The following is a 14,812-nucleotide window of genomic DNA, read 5'->3' as shown; positions in this document are numbered from 1 at the left end:
GCCATTACTTGTTTGCATTGTCTAAGAGGTACTTACTAATACCTTAAGTACATGCCTTGGACATGACATGGAAATGCAATTAATGTTCTTTTGAAAGTAATAGTGCCTAATCTTTTGATTTACTGAGGTTAATGTTTGGGAAGATATAGCTTGTTGAATACATATTGTTTAATTACACCAATCAGCCATAACACTAAAATCCAAAACACTGCCCAATGTTGTGTAGGTTTCATGTCTCTATAAGCCCTCTGGTGGCATGCTGTAATGTCTGGAACTGAAAAAATTAGCCCCAGATTCTTAAGGTGGATTGCAGGGAGGCCTACAGTATATGGATCAGAATTGTTTGTCTAGCGCATTTCATGAGTGCTTGATTTGGATTGGATTCTGGGGAATTTGGAGACCTGATACAAAGAGGTTGGAGACCTTCAACAATCTTGAAATCGTTGCCAACTAGGTCATCTGTGGCAGGCTGTGATGCTCTGGGTAACCCTGGGGATACATTTCTATTTTGCACTTTTTTCAGCAATTTGTGCTCCATTAGCTTTTTTCTTGGTTTTTTTCCTACAGCCATAAATGAGCCATGGGTACCCATAGTTATGTCAACAGTTTACTGGAATATAATTGATAATCAATGTAATCAATGCTATTCAATTCACCTGCCAGTGGTGTTAATGTTGTGTGTGTGTGTGTGTGTGTGTGTGTGTGTGTGTGTGTGTGTGTGTGTGTGTGTGTGTAAAATCATTTACCTTTTTGGACTCTTTTGACCCAGCAGGCAGCATGGCTCACAGAAATGAGAGCAAGTAGGACAAAACCCACAAACACCGACCTCTTCAGCAGCTTATGCAAGAAAAAAAGGCAAATAATTCTATATCCTTTGAACTTTTTTAAAACTTTAAAAATAAAATCAGATGAAAATAGAATTTATAATACAGCACACCTGTTAGGAATTTTTGTTAACAATTTACATTTTCTATTATGGTTTCTATTATGGTTTAATATATATATATATATATATATATATATATATATATATATATATATATATATATATATAATCTTCACATACAGTAATATCTTTTTTTAAAAGTTTAGGAGAAATGCAATATAATTTCAAAATAATTTACTAAAACAAATGTAAATTTTGAATACAATGAAATTTGGAAATAACCAAAGTAGCTTAACATTTTATTAAGTTGAGACAATCCTATTTCAAAATTTATTCATCAAAGAGAATACATGGTTTTAAATACAGCAGAATAAGGTGTGGAGTTACCAGGATCACATGACCAAAAAAAAGTAGGTAAATAAATAGTTATGACAGGCATCTGTTTAAGACAAACTCACTATTACACATAGTGCAATTACAGACAGATGCAGTTTTATGGTCACTTTTGTAATGTTTTTTGCTCAACTACTAAGTTTTTTGCCCAATTTATACTATTTGCACATTAAACTTTTTTTTAACTTGTGAATTTGAAACTTTATATTGTTTTTATATATCATGCAGTTTTGTTTTTTTTTGCTCCTAGCATTGCACTAGTAACTTCTGGTCACCTCTCACATTACCCTGTGTGTATTGACTATATGTAAGATATAGTGTGCAATTGACCTGTCTTTGTGTTACCATTTCTATTGCTGCTGAATATATAAATATATTTTTTGGGATCAATAAAGTATCTAACTATTTATCGCTATCTCTCTCATTATATATATACAGTATAATTAGAGGTTATTCCAGGTATTAAACCATATGGGCCAAAAAGCAGTCAATCACTAAATATCTATATACTGTATACACAGTACTGTGCAACTGTGCACAGCAACTATGTTCATATCTTTTTCTTACAAAGCCCCAAAGTCATGGAATAGTCTTCCAGTCCCCTAATGTTCGGGACTCAGACACAGTCTCAGTGTTTAAGACTAAAAAGGCTAAAAACCTATTTATTTAATCAAGCATTTTTATAAATAGTTCTGCCTTAGGTCAAGGAGCAGATCTGGGGGACAAATAGACGTAGAGTATTATGGTGAACTGGTATGATTAGATGCTGTCCTCCCCACTCTCATTGATCACTTATGTTTGTTCACGATAAGGTGATGTCCTCATGTCTGTGGGAGCCCTCATATCTGTGTTTCCTTCTGGCTATAGTTAGTCCTGCCAGAGTCTCTGTTAGCACTCAACAGTAAATATACATTCAAATTATACATTATGTGACTGTGACCATACCTAACTGTTATCTCTCCTCTTCTGCTCTCTCTTCCCTCTCTCCCCCGCTCTCTCTTTCCCTCTTTCTGTCGAGCTACACATGTCGTTCCTGAGCTGCCAGTGATCCAGACTCCCTCTGCCCTCCGGACCTGTCTGACCCATCCTGGTGCCCCGCTTCTGGTTGGAGATCTTGTTGCATTGATGTGCTGTGCGTTTCTTTGGGATGTATCTCGTGTCTGGGGATGGTTCTCGCTACCTAGAAGACGGTTCTGGCCTCGACTGGTGTTGGCAGCTGTTTCTCTGAGGACTTGACAGTTCGATAGTTCATACAAGTCTACCTAAGTTGTTAATAACTAACTGGACTCCATCAATTAACATCAATTAACATCAACTGTTATGCCGAACTGCCTGCCACCTAACACACAGTATGAATGCAGATCAATTCCTGCTCTCTGTTTCACCCAGATGAGGATGGGTTCCCTGTTGAGTCTGGTTCCTCTCAAGGTTTCTTTCTACTACCATCTCAGGGAGTTTTTCCTTGCCACTGTCGCCCTCGGCTTGCTCATCAAGGACTATCTGACGATTTTGATTTATACACATTCAAATTCCATACAAACTTAAATAATTCTTTTGATTGTGTATAGCTGCTTTGGGACAATGCCAATTGTTAAAAGTGCTATACAAATAAAATTGAATTGAAAATTGAATTGAATTTTACACCAGTGTGAAGTAAATTTTTTGTAATAAAATTTGCTAAAATTTATTTTTAAATACTAAAAAAATCTAAATGAAATGAACATTTGGCTTCAAACCAGCATCAGTCCTTACACTTGCACAATTGCACCAAATTTAGTTATAATAACGTACATCTTTCTGAGAAACGTTCCACCACATTTTGGTCTGTGCCTGTGTGCATTTGTGGTAATTTAACTTCTTCAGTGAGGTGAGGCACAGATGTTGAGTGTGGAGGCTTCAGGTGCAGTCAGAGTTCCAGGTCATCGCAATAGTGTGCAGTGTGACTAAACATGCAAAGGTAGAGGTACAGAAAAATAAGACAATCCAAAACACTGTCCAGTATGGCAAAGCAGAGTTTAGCGGACTTTCTTATAGTTTTAAATAAGCACACCCAGAAAGCAGCAGAAAAAAGGGAAGGAAGTGACTTGCTACCTCAAAGACCAGAGAGGAGGAATGACAAAAAGTAATATAACTAAAGCACATGAAGATATAAACTCCCAGAGTACTCTAAGGATAAACAAGCTAATACCGGCTTTTAAACCATCTGGTAAAAAAGAAAGAATCATTTGTATGGTAATAAACTAAAGACTTTGTTCTGTAAATGTGAGCTTGAGCATTACTGGAATAAAGGTCCACATTAACAAACAAATTTTAGCATGTTTGTTTATATATTATTTTTTTTTAATTATTAATTAGAAAGATAATGCCAGAACACCCAGGAGTCTGCTAAGCCCTCCTGTCCAAACAGGACATACGAACGGTTCAAAACTTACAAAATCACAAATGTATATGCCATAGGTTGATTGGATGTTATGCGGCAAATCCCTGTATTATGATAAGGTGCTGTTGAAAAAAGCAAAAACTGAAACTTGTAGGGGACGATGCTTTACATTATTATGTATTTATTTTTAATGTTATTGTTTTTAATGGTTCTCATGATTTTAAACAAACTTTTTAATTATAAAATAGGCCAAACTGTGGTAGGTGTAGTTACAACTTTTTGCGAAATCATCCAAAATTGAAACAAAACTTATAATTTGTTTCAAAATTATGTAAAACTATTTTCTAACCGCATGTAATAATTTTTACTTCTTTTTCAGAGATATTAATTTTACAGTGAAACTGTTCATATTTTGCATCTAATCACCTTCCCAGGACTCCAACAGCACCATTGGACATTTGCAGTTTGTTCAGCAGAATCCGACCCGGTAGCATGTCCTGTTCACATGTTTGTGCTTATGATTTAAATCGAAACTAGAGCCAGTGTCCAACTAAATACAGTAAATATAGGCAACGTTTTTTTAAATTAATCATCTTTGTTTAACCTGGCAATGACAGTTAATGTAAGTGCAAACACAAGATTAGACAAACTCATTGTGCAAATTCTGCGAAGCTGTCATTTGATTGTTATTAGTGGGCTTGTGTGTTATTGCAACAATACCTTTTTCCTAGGCTTTATTTTTTTTATTCTAGGAGTTGCCACGTCAGATCACTTGATCTGCAAGTTCTGGCACAGGTTTTATGCTGGATGCCCTTCCTGTTGCAACCTACCCAGTTTCTCTGAGCTTAGGAAAGGCACTGGATCTCAGTGGCTGGGAAAAGATTTAAGCGGTTGGAGTTATTAAGGGCCTAGCAACCAACAGTAATGACTTAGTGTAACATGTTCAAACCCCCATCCCTATGATCAGCAACCATCAGCAACCTCAAATGTCTAAGGCACAACTGCCCCTGTAACAATTCATAGATAAATAGATAGATAGATAGATAGATAGATAGATAGATAGATAGATAAATAGAATATTTCATGAGTACTGTAAATTGCAACAATAATGATATTTTACTGATTAACCATTGATACCTATTCATTGCATTGAAAAGGATTGGTTTTGTTATATTTGGGCACTTCATTTTCTTTTCTAAAGCCACAAACCCAGAATGCATACTTGTGAAAAATAAAAAAACATAAATCTCTGTCCCCAGTCAACTTTAATTATTTTATTTTAATTGTCAATTATTTGTATCATTACTATGCTATATATATATATATATATATATATATATATATATATATATATATATATTTAGCATAGTAAAAAGACTGAAATCCCTTCCTCATCAGCTGTGTCTCTGACCAGGTTGAAGTTGGTTTACAGTTAAAACTTGTGTGAAACCTGGGGACAAAAATCTAAGAAATGTGTCAAGTGTCATTTTTCTGAAGTTGTAAGTTGAAGAACAAACACTGATATGTGTTTTCAGAGCAGGTGTGGCAATATGAGCTTGTTTGAATAGTGGATGTATAAAAACTAGGCAGGGTTCACTAAGTCTCAAGAGAAAAACATGCACAGCCAAATAAACAGTAATAATCATGGAAAACAAATTGATCTGAAAGGCAAATCCTTCATAAGGATATGCATGCCTGATGTCTGACACTAGTTATAAAATTGGTAACCTATTTCATATTGTAAAAGTTATTGTGTTTAATTACTGCTAAATGTAGTACTGTATGGTCTGCAGTACTGAGAGGAGAGCAGCTACATGCCAAAACTAATGTTAACAACTTTTTGTTTCCTTATAAATTGCTAGAAGTAGTTCCTAGGTATTACTGAAAAGCAAGCTACAAAGCTTACTCGATTCTTATACAAGGCTAAATCCCAATACCCTTTTTAACCCTTGATTAAGGGTATTACTTGGTGTGTAACAAGTGATTGGAAACCTAGTAGGGTGTACATTCAACGATATTTGGGATTTTACCCAGGAATCCAAAAGTTGATATTCCAAAACAAAATAGGACAAAATATAAAAATAATGTCACAGGTTTAAGAGGGCTGGTGGATTTAAATGCAGGTGGAGTTTTTAATAATAATATATGGCTGAACAGTGCACAAGACAAACATGGCAGATCAAGGCTGACTTTGTCAAAAAGTGGGTAATGACATGGCTTGAGCTCCATAGTGAGAATGCAGAAGAGAGGGAGCTGGCACCAAGGTCCTACATTTAACCTTGATGTGAATGATTGCTGCTGAGTGCCGTTATGGAAAGGGAAAAAACAAAAGTGGATTCAGATCCACACGGGTCCATGATAGTAAAGAGAGTCAGTTCACCTGTTGATGTCTTGAAGTGTGTGAAATCGGCTCGTGACAAACAATAGCACAGTCGAGGGACGAAGCGTGAGGTAGTTTCCGTGAAAGCAATCAAAGCCAGATCGAACAAATCCGAAGCGGTAGACGATAGCGAAGTCGAGGGGAGAAGCGTGAGTCGGTGTTCGTGAAGCAATCAATACCAGGTCAATCTAATCCGAAGTGACAAATGATAAGCGAAACCCGTTAAACAAAACACTTGGTAAAGGTAGACATGAATCATAGAAAATAACCGTGAGAAAACTGTGCTGTGGAGCATGCAATAATCCGACAGCAAGATTGTGCGCTGCGCTTTCTTAAATGCCAGTAGAAATTATTTGTGATTGGGGAACCGGGAGGAACGGTTAGGGCTGCGGAGCAACGTCGGCCCGCTTGCTTTTTATAATTCTTGGTTGACTGGAGAAGTTGTCTTCTGGCTTGTAGCCAGGTTCTTCTGCAACGACGAACAAAAAGCTGGGCAAAAGTAAGATTCAGTATTCAAAGAACTTTATTAATCCCAGAAGAAAATTGTTCAATTTGTGACCTCCTCCTCCTGAGAAGGAAACAAGACAGGGTAAAATTAAACCTGGAGAAAAATAAGGACCATGCTTAAGTCTCTTAGCTGTTTTCAAGTACTCCAGGTTTTTATGATCAGTCCAGACTAGAAAGGGGTGTTCGGTTCCCTCCAGCCAGTGTCTTCACTTCATCATTGTCTTCACTACATCATTGGAGATCAAGTCTAGAAGTGGGAGTAGGCCAGTCAGTGACAGCTTTTACTTTGGTGGGGTCCGTCTGGATCATGAGAGTAGAGTCCTGTAGGGTTAAAGGCAGTCTTCCATTCATCCACCTCCCTTATTCGGACAAGGTGGTAAGCGTTTCTAAGATCCAGCTTTATGAATATTTGGGTGCCTTGAAAAAGTTCAAAAGCTGTGGTCATAAGTGGGAGCAGATAACGGTTCTTGACTGTAATCTTGTTAAGGCCTCTATAATCAATGCAGGGCCGAAGGGCATTATCTTTTTTCTTGACAAAAAACAAAACAAAACACGCCTGCAGGGGATGAAGATGGTCGAATGATGTCTGTGGCAAGGGACTCTGTTGGGACTCTCCGAGGGACTTTGCCCTTGCTCCCCTTCACCACCCCAACAACACTGAACATCTGGAGCTGTAGGCCTAGCCCAACACTTGGGGCTGTACGGAAACATAGAATAAATAAGATGGGACAAGATGGGACAATACTTGGACCCAGTTCCTGTTCGAGAGACTGTGGGACCAGGTTCTCTACGTCCAGTCAGGTAGCGGCCTCAAAACAATAATTCCTAACTAGGAATAGTTTCTATGATTTGTGTGTCCTGAAAAGTGAACAACTGTCTGGAGAGGGTGCCGGGTTTGACACTCGGGTTTGAACCAGGGCGGTATGACAGCAATGAGAAAAATGAGAAAAAAAGAGTGACCATCATGCCTAATACGAATTTAGTTTTTTGCTGATTCATAAATACTTAAGGTTCTTATGATCCCTTCAGACAAAAAAAGGGTGTTCCCCTTTCTCCAGCCAGTGTCTCCATTCTTTGAAAGCCAGTTTGAGAGCTAACAGTTCATGGTCCCTGATATCATGTCATGGATCATGGATGTGAGTTGATAGGAAAAGAAGAAGCAAGGATGAAGCTTATTATCTTTGGTTGATCTCTGAGAAAGAACGGCCTTAATTCCAGTCTCATATGCATCAACCTCAACGACAAAGTGAAGAGAGGAGTGAGAATAAGTGCTGTGGTAAATCAGCTCTTGAGCAGGGTTTGGAGAAGGCTTTGTCTGCTAGGCGGTTCTATTGAAACAGGGTTTTTGTTGAGGTGTGTGTCATGAGTAGACCCTCCACCATAATGCGGTGAAAACTGGCGAATCCCAAAAAGTGTTGAAGTTCATGCCTTGACGAGGGCCAGATGGTGACTGCTCTCACTTTGGTTGGGTCTATGCATACCCCAAGAAGGAAGTGGATTTGCATTGAAAATTACACCTTTTTATACCTTTGATATAAAGTTTGTTCTCTAAAAATCATTGCAGCACCTAATGTACATGGAGCTTGTGTTCCCGTAAGGACCAGAGGAAAATCTGGGCTCTTGATCTGATCAATTGACCTGGAAAATGTTTAATTATAAGTCACCTCTTTATTTCAAATCAAATTGGCTATGCTTACTTTTCTAATACTTTGATTTTACCTTACCATACCAAGCTATTTCATATGGTAGAGAGCAAGGAGAACAAAAAGCAAGTAATCAGGGCCCGGTTTCTCGATAACGCACAATCTTCGCACACCAAGAAGAGTCTTAAGATATATCTTACGTAAAGTGATAACTTTTCTAACTGTATTTCTTGAATTGTTCCTTAGGAGTTTTCTTAAGTCGCTGCCTCTCACGTCTGATGTTCCAAGGCGCTGTCTACAGTGAAGGTTCTGAATTAGCTGACATCGATTGCTCAGGAATCGATTTTTGACCCCTTTTGTATGACAGCGTTAGGAAAGACGGCACTTTCTATGCAAACGTTGCACTAAATTCTTTTAAAAGCGTTTATTTCGATATGGGTTAACTTATCAATAGCAAGCTATAATAAACAAATATATAAAATAAATCACCAAACTGTCACTAACCTGTAGTGACAGTAAAACGAACCGAGTATACAATCATAGTTGATTGACAAACAGCTGACTACACTCTTCACCAGCTTCAGAAACAATGTGAAGCATGTCAGTGGTTGGGGTTGTATAGAGCACTTATGGAATGAATACGATGAGATGACAGAGTAGAGGTTTAATACCCCTATCTTACCTACGGTGGCCGTAAGTACAGTTCATCATAATTTAGCGCGAGTTTTGGTGCCATGGTTACATTTCCATTTTACCACACAAAAAAATTAAACATGTTTAACATGCAGAAGCTCACGGACCTTGCAGATCTTCGCGGAACGTCGGGTGGTAATTCGAGACGGTGCCTAATATCCCTATCTCAGCTATGCGCTTTGACTCACGGTAAGATGTGATGTTAGGCCCCGTGAGTTGCCGAGTTAGCCCGCCGACGTTCCGCTAATGTTCCGTGAAGTTCTGCAAGGTCTGCAAGCTTCCAAGACCGGCAAAAAAGTTTAAACATTACATTTTTAACGCGGAAAGATGGAAATAGACGTGCCATAATGTGCTTTTATACATCGCTAATTTATAAAGACTGCTGCTCAGGGGCGGCGACTAGTGTCTTCAGCTAAAACTACGCTAAGAATAAGTTAAGGTTGGTCCAGACCACCCTTATGAACGTGTGCTTCGCCTGAGAGATACTTAGCGTACGAACGTTTTGGGAAATGCGCCCTAATGTTAGGAGAGAGGTTAAGGAGGTTCTTAAGGTACAACTTAAGAACTACCTAGCGATAAGAAGCTTTCAAGAAACCGGGCCCAGTTGGAATATCGCTTTCTCTCTACTCCGTTAGAAGAACTTTAACTCATTTTAGATTTTGTGGTTTTTAATTTTCAACATACAAGGTATTTAATTATCACAAATGAATTAGGTTGTATTAAACTCCCATAAGCCATCAACAGGACAAAACTATAAAACCTACATTTCTTACACTCACTCCAGCACTTCACTCTGTTACAGCTTAGAATGACATAAACTTAAACCGGACTATATGTCACAAATCTAATTTTAAAACAAAGTAATCCTGTAATATTAAAGTGGAGGGAGTATATATTTTTCCAAAATTACATATAAATAAAAACATAAAAGGCTCTATTCTTATTGGCTGTAAAACCTAATTATTAGTAGTTACTACTAATATTGATAACTAAAATGTTTCATAATATTATTTTAGACTTTACCAGCCATCCACTATGATATAATTAGTAATATAAAGCTTTAAAATATTAACATGAATGTGTAAAATTTATTGACATTTAAAGAAGACTTCAAGACATCAGTAAAACATTTGAATAGTGCAAACACTTTAAGCAAGTCCGAGGCCCTGTGAATGACGATCCCATGCAAGTTGACTCAGAGCTCACTGTGGAATGTCAGCTCGTGGAGTGCCAGAGCATTAATATAATAATATCTAATGATTGATAACATGTCGCCATTTGCAGAAGAGACACATTTGTCTGTGGAAACTGTATACAGTAATTCACCAACACCATTTATACATTACAGGAACTCGGATGTGTTTTTTTTTTACTTTCTGCATGTTTGGGGCATTAAAGGACTTCCTGGGAGGCCAGCATTTCAGACCTGAATGAAATGAGAAAAAAACATGGCAGTCTGATCATGGCTCTGAGGTATTAAGACAAATTTCTACTTTCATGATATCCTAGCATTAGTGAATCACTGTGATACAGCAAGTGCATTAGTGCAGAGGGGATTATATAAAGAAGTAAAGGTAGCTTTTACTCTCAAAATTGTGTTCTGTTATCCTGCACAGTCAAAACTCCCGGTTTGACATAAACACCATCTGTTTAAATATCATCTGATAGTATTGTCACTGTTATCATTACAGATATCATGTCACAGAGAAGGTTTGTAAACTTTTTTTTCTGTAGTGGCTTAAAGAAGCTATTTACATTTACAGATTATAATCAAGTAAGACCAAAGCTGATTTTAATACAATTTGCGCAAAACCTTCTGTAACAGTTCTAAAAATTAGTGACATCCCTGAGGCATTTTGTTAAAATGTGGAATTTTCTAAAGCTCCATCTGGAGAGAATAGCAAGTGTGATGTCCAGATGGACCACATTAAGCTCCAAATGAGGAAACTAAGGTTAGAAATTAAATTAGTTAGGCAGTGAATAAAGGTGTCTAAAATAAATTAAGGAAAGTTAAAGAATGTCTTTGTCATTTTGTGTGTGCATCTTGAGGCTAAATTAAAGACATGCACATAAATACCATTTAGTTTGGCCTTTTTAAATACTAGTAAATAGTATTTGCATTAAAAAGGCATCGGGAGCAGCACCCTGGCTTATCATTCGCATGCTAATTTATATGTTGTGTGTAAAACTGTACAGTATTTACTGTATTTGTTAACCATAAAGAACATTCTAACCTTTTGTTCTCCACATTTAGAAATATGTATAAACAAAAGAGATTTATTCCCCAGTACAAAACATCAACAGTTTTTATTTGGTACATCTAAGTGCAGTTGCGCAATGCCACTAATAAACTGTGTTTTTATGAAATTCTCAAAAATTTGTGTAAAATAAGCTCTAAATCAATATCATTTCCTCTTTCAGGCATGAAATTCCTGTCTTAGTAGAACACGGTTTGTGTTGTGTAAGTCCTAATGGCACACATACAACAATAGCATATGTAATCAAAATAGCTTGTTCATTGTACATCTTTATTGTTGTAAAGCAAGTGGTAATTTTTTCTGATCACATAATATTTCAAATAAATCCGAGTAAGGTTCATTGTGGTAAACTACTAATTTGTGCATATTTTTGGAAAAAAAAAGAAGAAAAAAAGAAAAAATATAGCAGTGGGGTACACTGCCCAGGCTAAAATAAAATAAAATAAAAAGGTGCACACACTAATACTGTATTTGATTACAGCACACAATGTGGTGGTCAATTCATGTGTGAGAGTGATTACTCATGCTCATGCTTTCACAGTTTTAGTCCTGGATGTATGCCTGTGCCATCAGAAAAGAAAAACTTCATAAATGTGATAACCTGGTCATTCTGTATGTTCAGGTCATCAGCTGACTTTATTTTATAGCCACATAACATTGCTTGATTAGGCCTGAACAACTGAAGCCACTACATTTTATAACAGAGACTTGTACAGTGTGCAATATGCTTTGTGGTGCTTTGTTTCATGCTTTCTTGACGCGCCCATCACTCTGGAATAGCATCATTTTATACTCATGAGAGGACATGGCCTTTTTCCATTGCTCCAAAGTCTTCATGCTTCCTACCAAACAGAAGAAGCTCAGGTTTTGGCACTATCCATCCAAGTTTTACTAATCTGTTTTTTTTTTAACATTTATTAATATTTTTCTTTAAAAGATTCAGATTTTCTTGCCTTTAATAGACTACCTGAATAATCTTTTTGGCTCTCACTTTTTGCAAGATTTTGGTTCTCAATATAGTTCTCAACACATTTAAATCATGTATGAAAACATGGGCAATTGTGTTCCCTTTCAAAAGCTACACTCGATGCTGCGTGAAAGCGCTATGGGAAACGTTTCGTCGTGACCGGTTGTGAAACACGTGTGTGTCAAACACGCCAAAATTTTTGCCATATATAACCTCGATCAAGTGATGTCACTCGATTAGGTGCACCTGGAGGTTATAAATAGGCATGAACCGGAAACATCCTCAGATCTTTTCATCTTCAGGATCCTCTTTTGTGAGTGTGCGTGTGTGCAAGCTTTTTTTTTTTAAAGAAAGGAAGTGTCTTATTACTCACCAGAAAGATGGCAGAGTTAGACACGAGTCCGTCCCTCCGTGTAAAAGAATATCTCGCTGAGGGCGTTCTCCTCGCTTTCTGTTTTCAGTGTTTGGGAGAAAAGCACTCTATCTCGGGCTTGAGGGAGCAGGTAAGTATTGCGATTGCTCCCCATTAAAGTCCCTCGCGCTTAGGTTCGCATTTTTTAAAAATGAAACCCCGAGCCGCGACACATTTTTCCCGTGCATATCTGGCGGAAGCGTACGAGACAGAATTTTCCTTTTCCCTCGCTCTCTTGCCGGATCATGAGCCTTTTATTTTCCACTTCTCAAGCGCGCTTTGGCGCTTCTTGTGAAGGGGGGAACAACTTCTCTCTCGCTTCTGCGGAGATGGAAACTATCACTTCAGAGTGCTCCTCTAGTGATGAGCCAGTGTGTTAGTTGTTGTTAGAGGTGGTAACGCGCGGTCTAATGTGTACATCTCAATTCGTCGTAAAAATAAATAAATAAAATAAATCCCCCAAACGCTCAAGGTCAGACGACAGGTGCCTGTCAGGTGGCCGTAGTAGGGGCCTCAATGATGGCCCATCCCCTTCCTGGCGACCTTAATGAGTTAACTCTTTCATGGAATAAGCTGTATTTATTCTGTGTTTTTGTGCTATTGATATCAATTTGTTCCAGTGTCATTGATGAAAGCGCGGTCCTTTATGATGATGTCCCAGATCAGAGAGACGCTTGCTTGCTATCTCTCTCCTGGGAGCTCACCCCCCCGGGAAAATTCCACACTCCCCACCAAGCGTGTAGACTAACATCTTTGTTGGTGGAAGGAGATTTTTCATGCAGCGGGTCAGCCTGGTGCTGTCCTGCACACAAGGGCTTTGCAGGCATACGAGACTGACCTACTGAGAGCTGAGCACTGGCAGGAGGCCATGGTTAAATCTCCGCCACCACTGGTGTTTCGGGGAGCAGCGGTCTTCAGTAAAATGTTAGGTGTTCGGTCCCTTCCTCCCATGTTCAGGATGCCAAACATCTAACACACCCACCTAGCCAAAGTGTCAAAATTTGTGCAAATTTTAGAGAGGCCAGCAGTGGGGAACCTGCTGCCAGGTATGTCTCTTTAGGTACGAAGCACTGTGGAAGAACAGCACCCTCAGGAGACCTGCCGCCACTGGTGTTTCAGGGGACAGCAGTTTCCAACAAAGTGTTAGGTGCTCGGCTCCCCCCTGTTGTGTTTCAGGACACAGAACACCTAGCAGCCACCACCATCACCACCACTCCTCCACCTAGCTAAGCGACAAAGCTACCGCCCCTTCGGAGAAGCTGCAGCGTGTAGGCTACTGCCAAGCATTTCTCCTTGGCTACAGGATTCAATCATTGTGTTTCAACGGCGTGGGTTTTCCACTTCCGCGAAACCACAGTGTGCACCTCTGTTAATCCCAGACGGAGCCATTCGGCGTCAACACGTCGCCCTAGCTCACTTCATTTTCTTAGGGTGGAGTTTTAACGCCACAGAAAGCGTCCTCCTTCCTACATGAGGTATGGCGTTGGGTGTCATGCAAAATCCAACCACAATGCGGGCACAGCTATCTCCTGCACGCACTAGATCCATTATAGCAACCTAAAGGAGTCCAAGCTAGGCCAGGAGGTAACTTCACCGCTCCTAGAGTGGTTTCAGTGGTGGCTAAGTGCTGGGGTTTTTATCCAAGGGCCAATCCCCAGAAGCAATAAGGCATATGCGCAGAGAGCTTCGTACCCTTTCTATGGAGCTAGCACCTCGGCATCGACATGTTGTCCTAGCTCACCTCGTTTTCTCTTTCCTACACAAAGTATGACATTGAGTATCATGTGGGATCCGACCGCAATGCGGGCAGAGCTGTCTCCTGCGCATGTCTAATCCATTTTAAACACTTTAAAGGAGTTCAAGCTAAGCCAGGAAATAACTTTCACCGCTTCAGTGGTGGCTAAGTGTCGGGGGATTTCATCCAAGGGCCAATCCCCAGAGACAATAAAGGTTACGCGCCGAGAGCTTCGTACCCTCTCTATGTGGTTCAGACCCTCGTTATTGACTCTGGGTCCCACTTTTTGTCCGTGCTGTCGTGGCAAGTTACTAACGGCAGATGGTTTTTCCTCACGGGCCGGAGTGCCAAGGGATCTGGAGAGGTCATCTTCTCGTGTGGCGTATCAACCAACTTGTATTGATGACTTTATTTTTGGCCCTGAAATACTCCCTCCAGCAATCAGGAGGCTAGCACGTCCTAGCACGGATGGACAACATTACGGTAGTCTTGTAAATATCGCCCGGGCAGACTAGATTTACTACATTAGGGAAACCAGCTCACTAGGTTCTGCTTTAA

This window comes from Clarias gariepinus, chromosome 17, assembly GCF_024256425.1.
Source record: "Clarias gariepinus isolate MV-2021 ecotype Netherlands chromosome 17, CGAR_prim_01v2, whole genome shotgun sequence".
NCBI classification, from domain to species: domain Eukaryota; kingdom Metazoa; phylum Chordata; class Actinopteri; order Siluriformes; family Clariidae; genus Clarias; species Clarias gariepinus.
The sequence above is the reverse complement of the archived record's forward strand: the minus strand, read 5'-3'. Positions refer to the sequence as shown.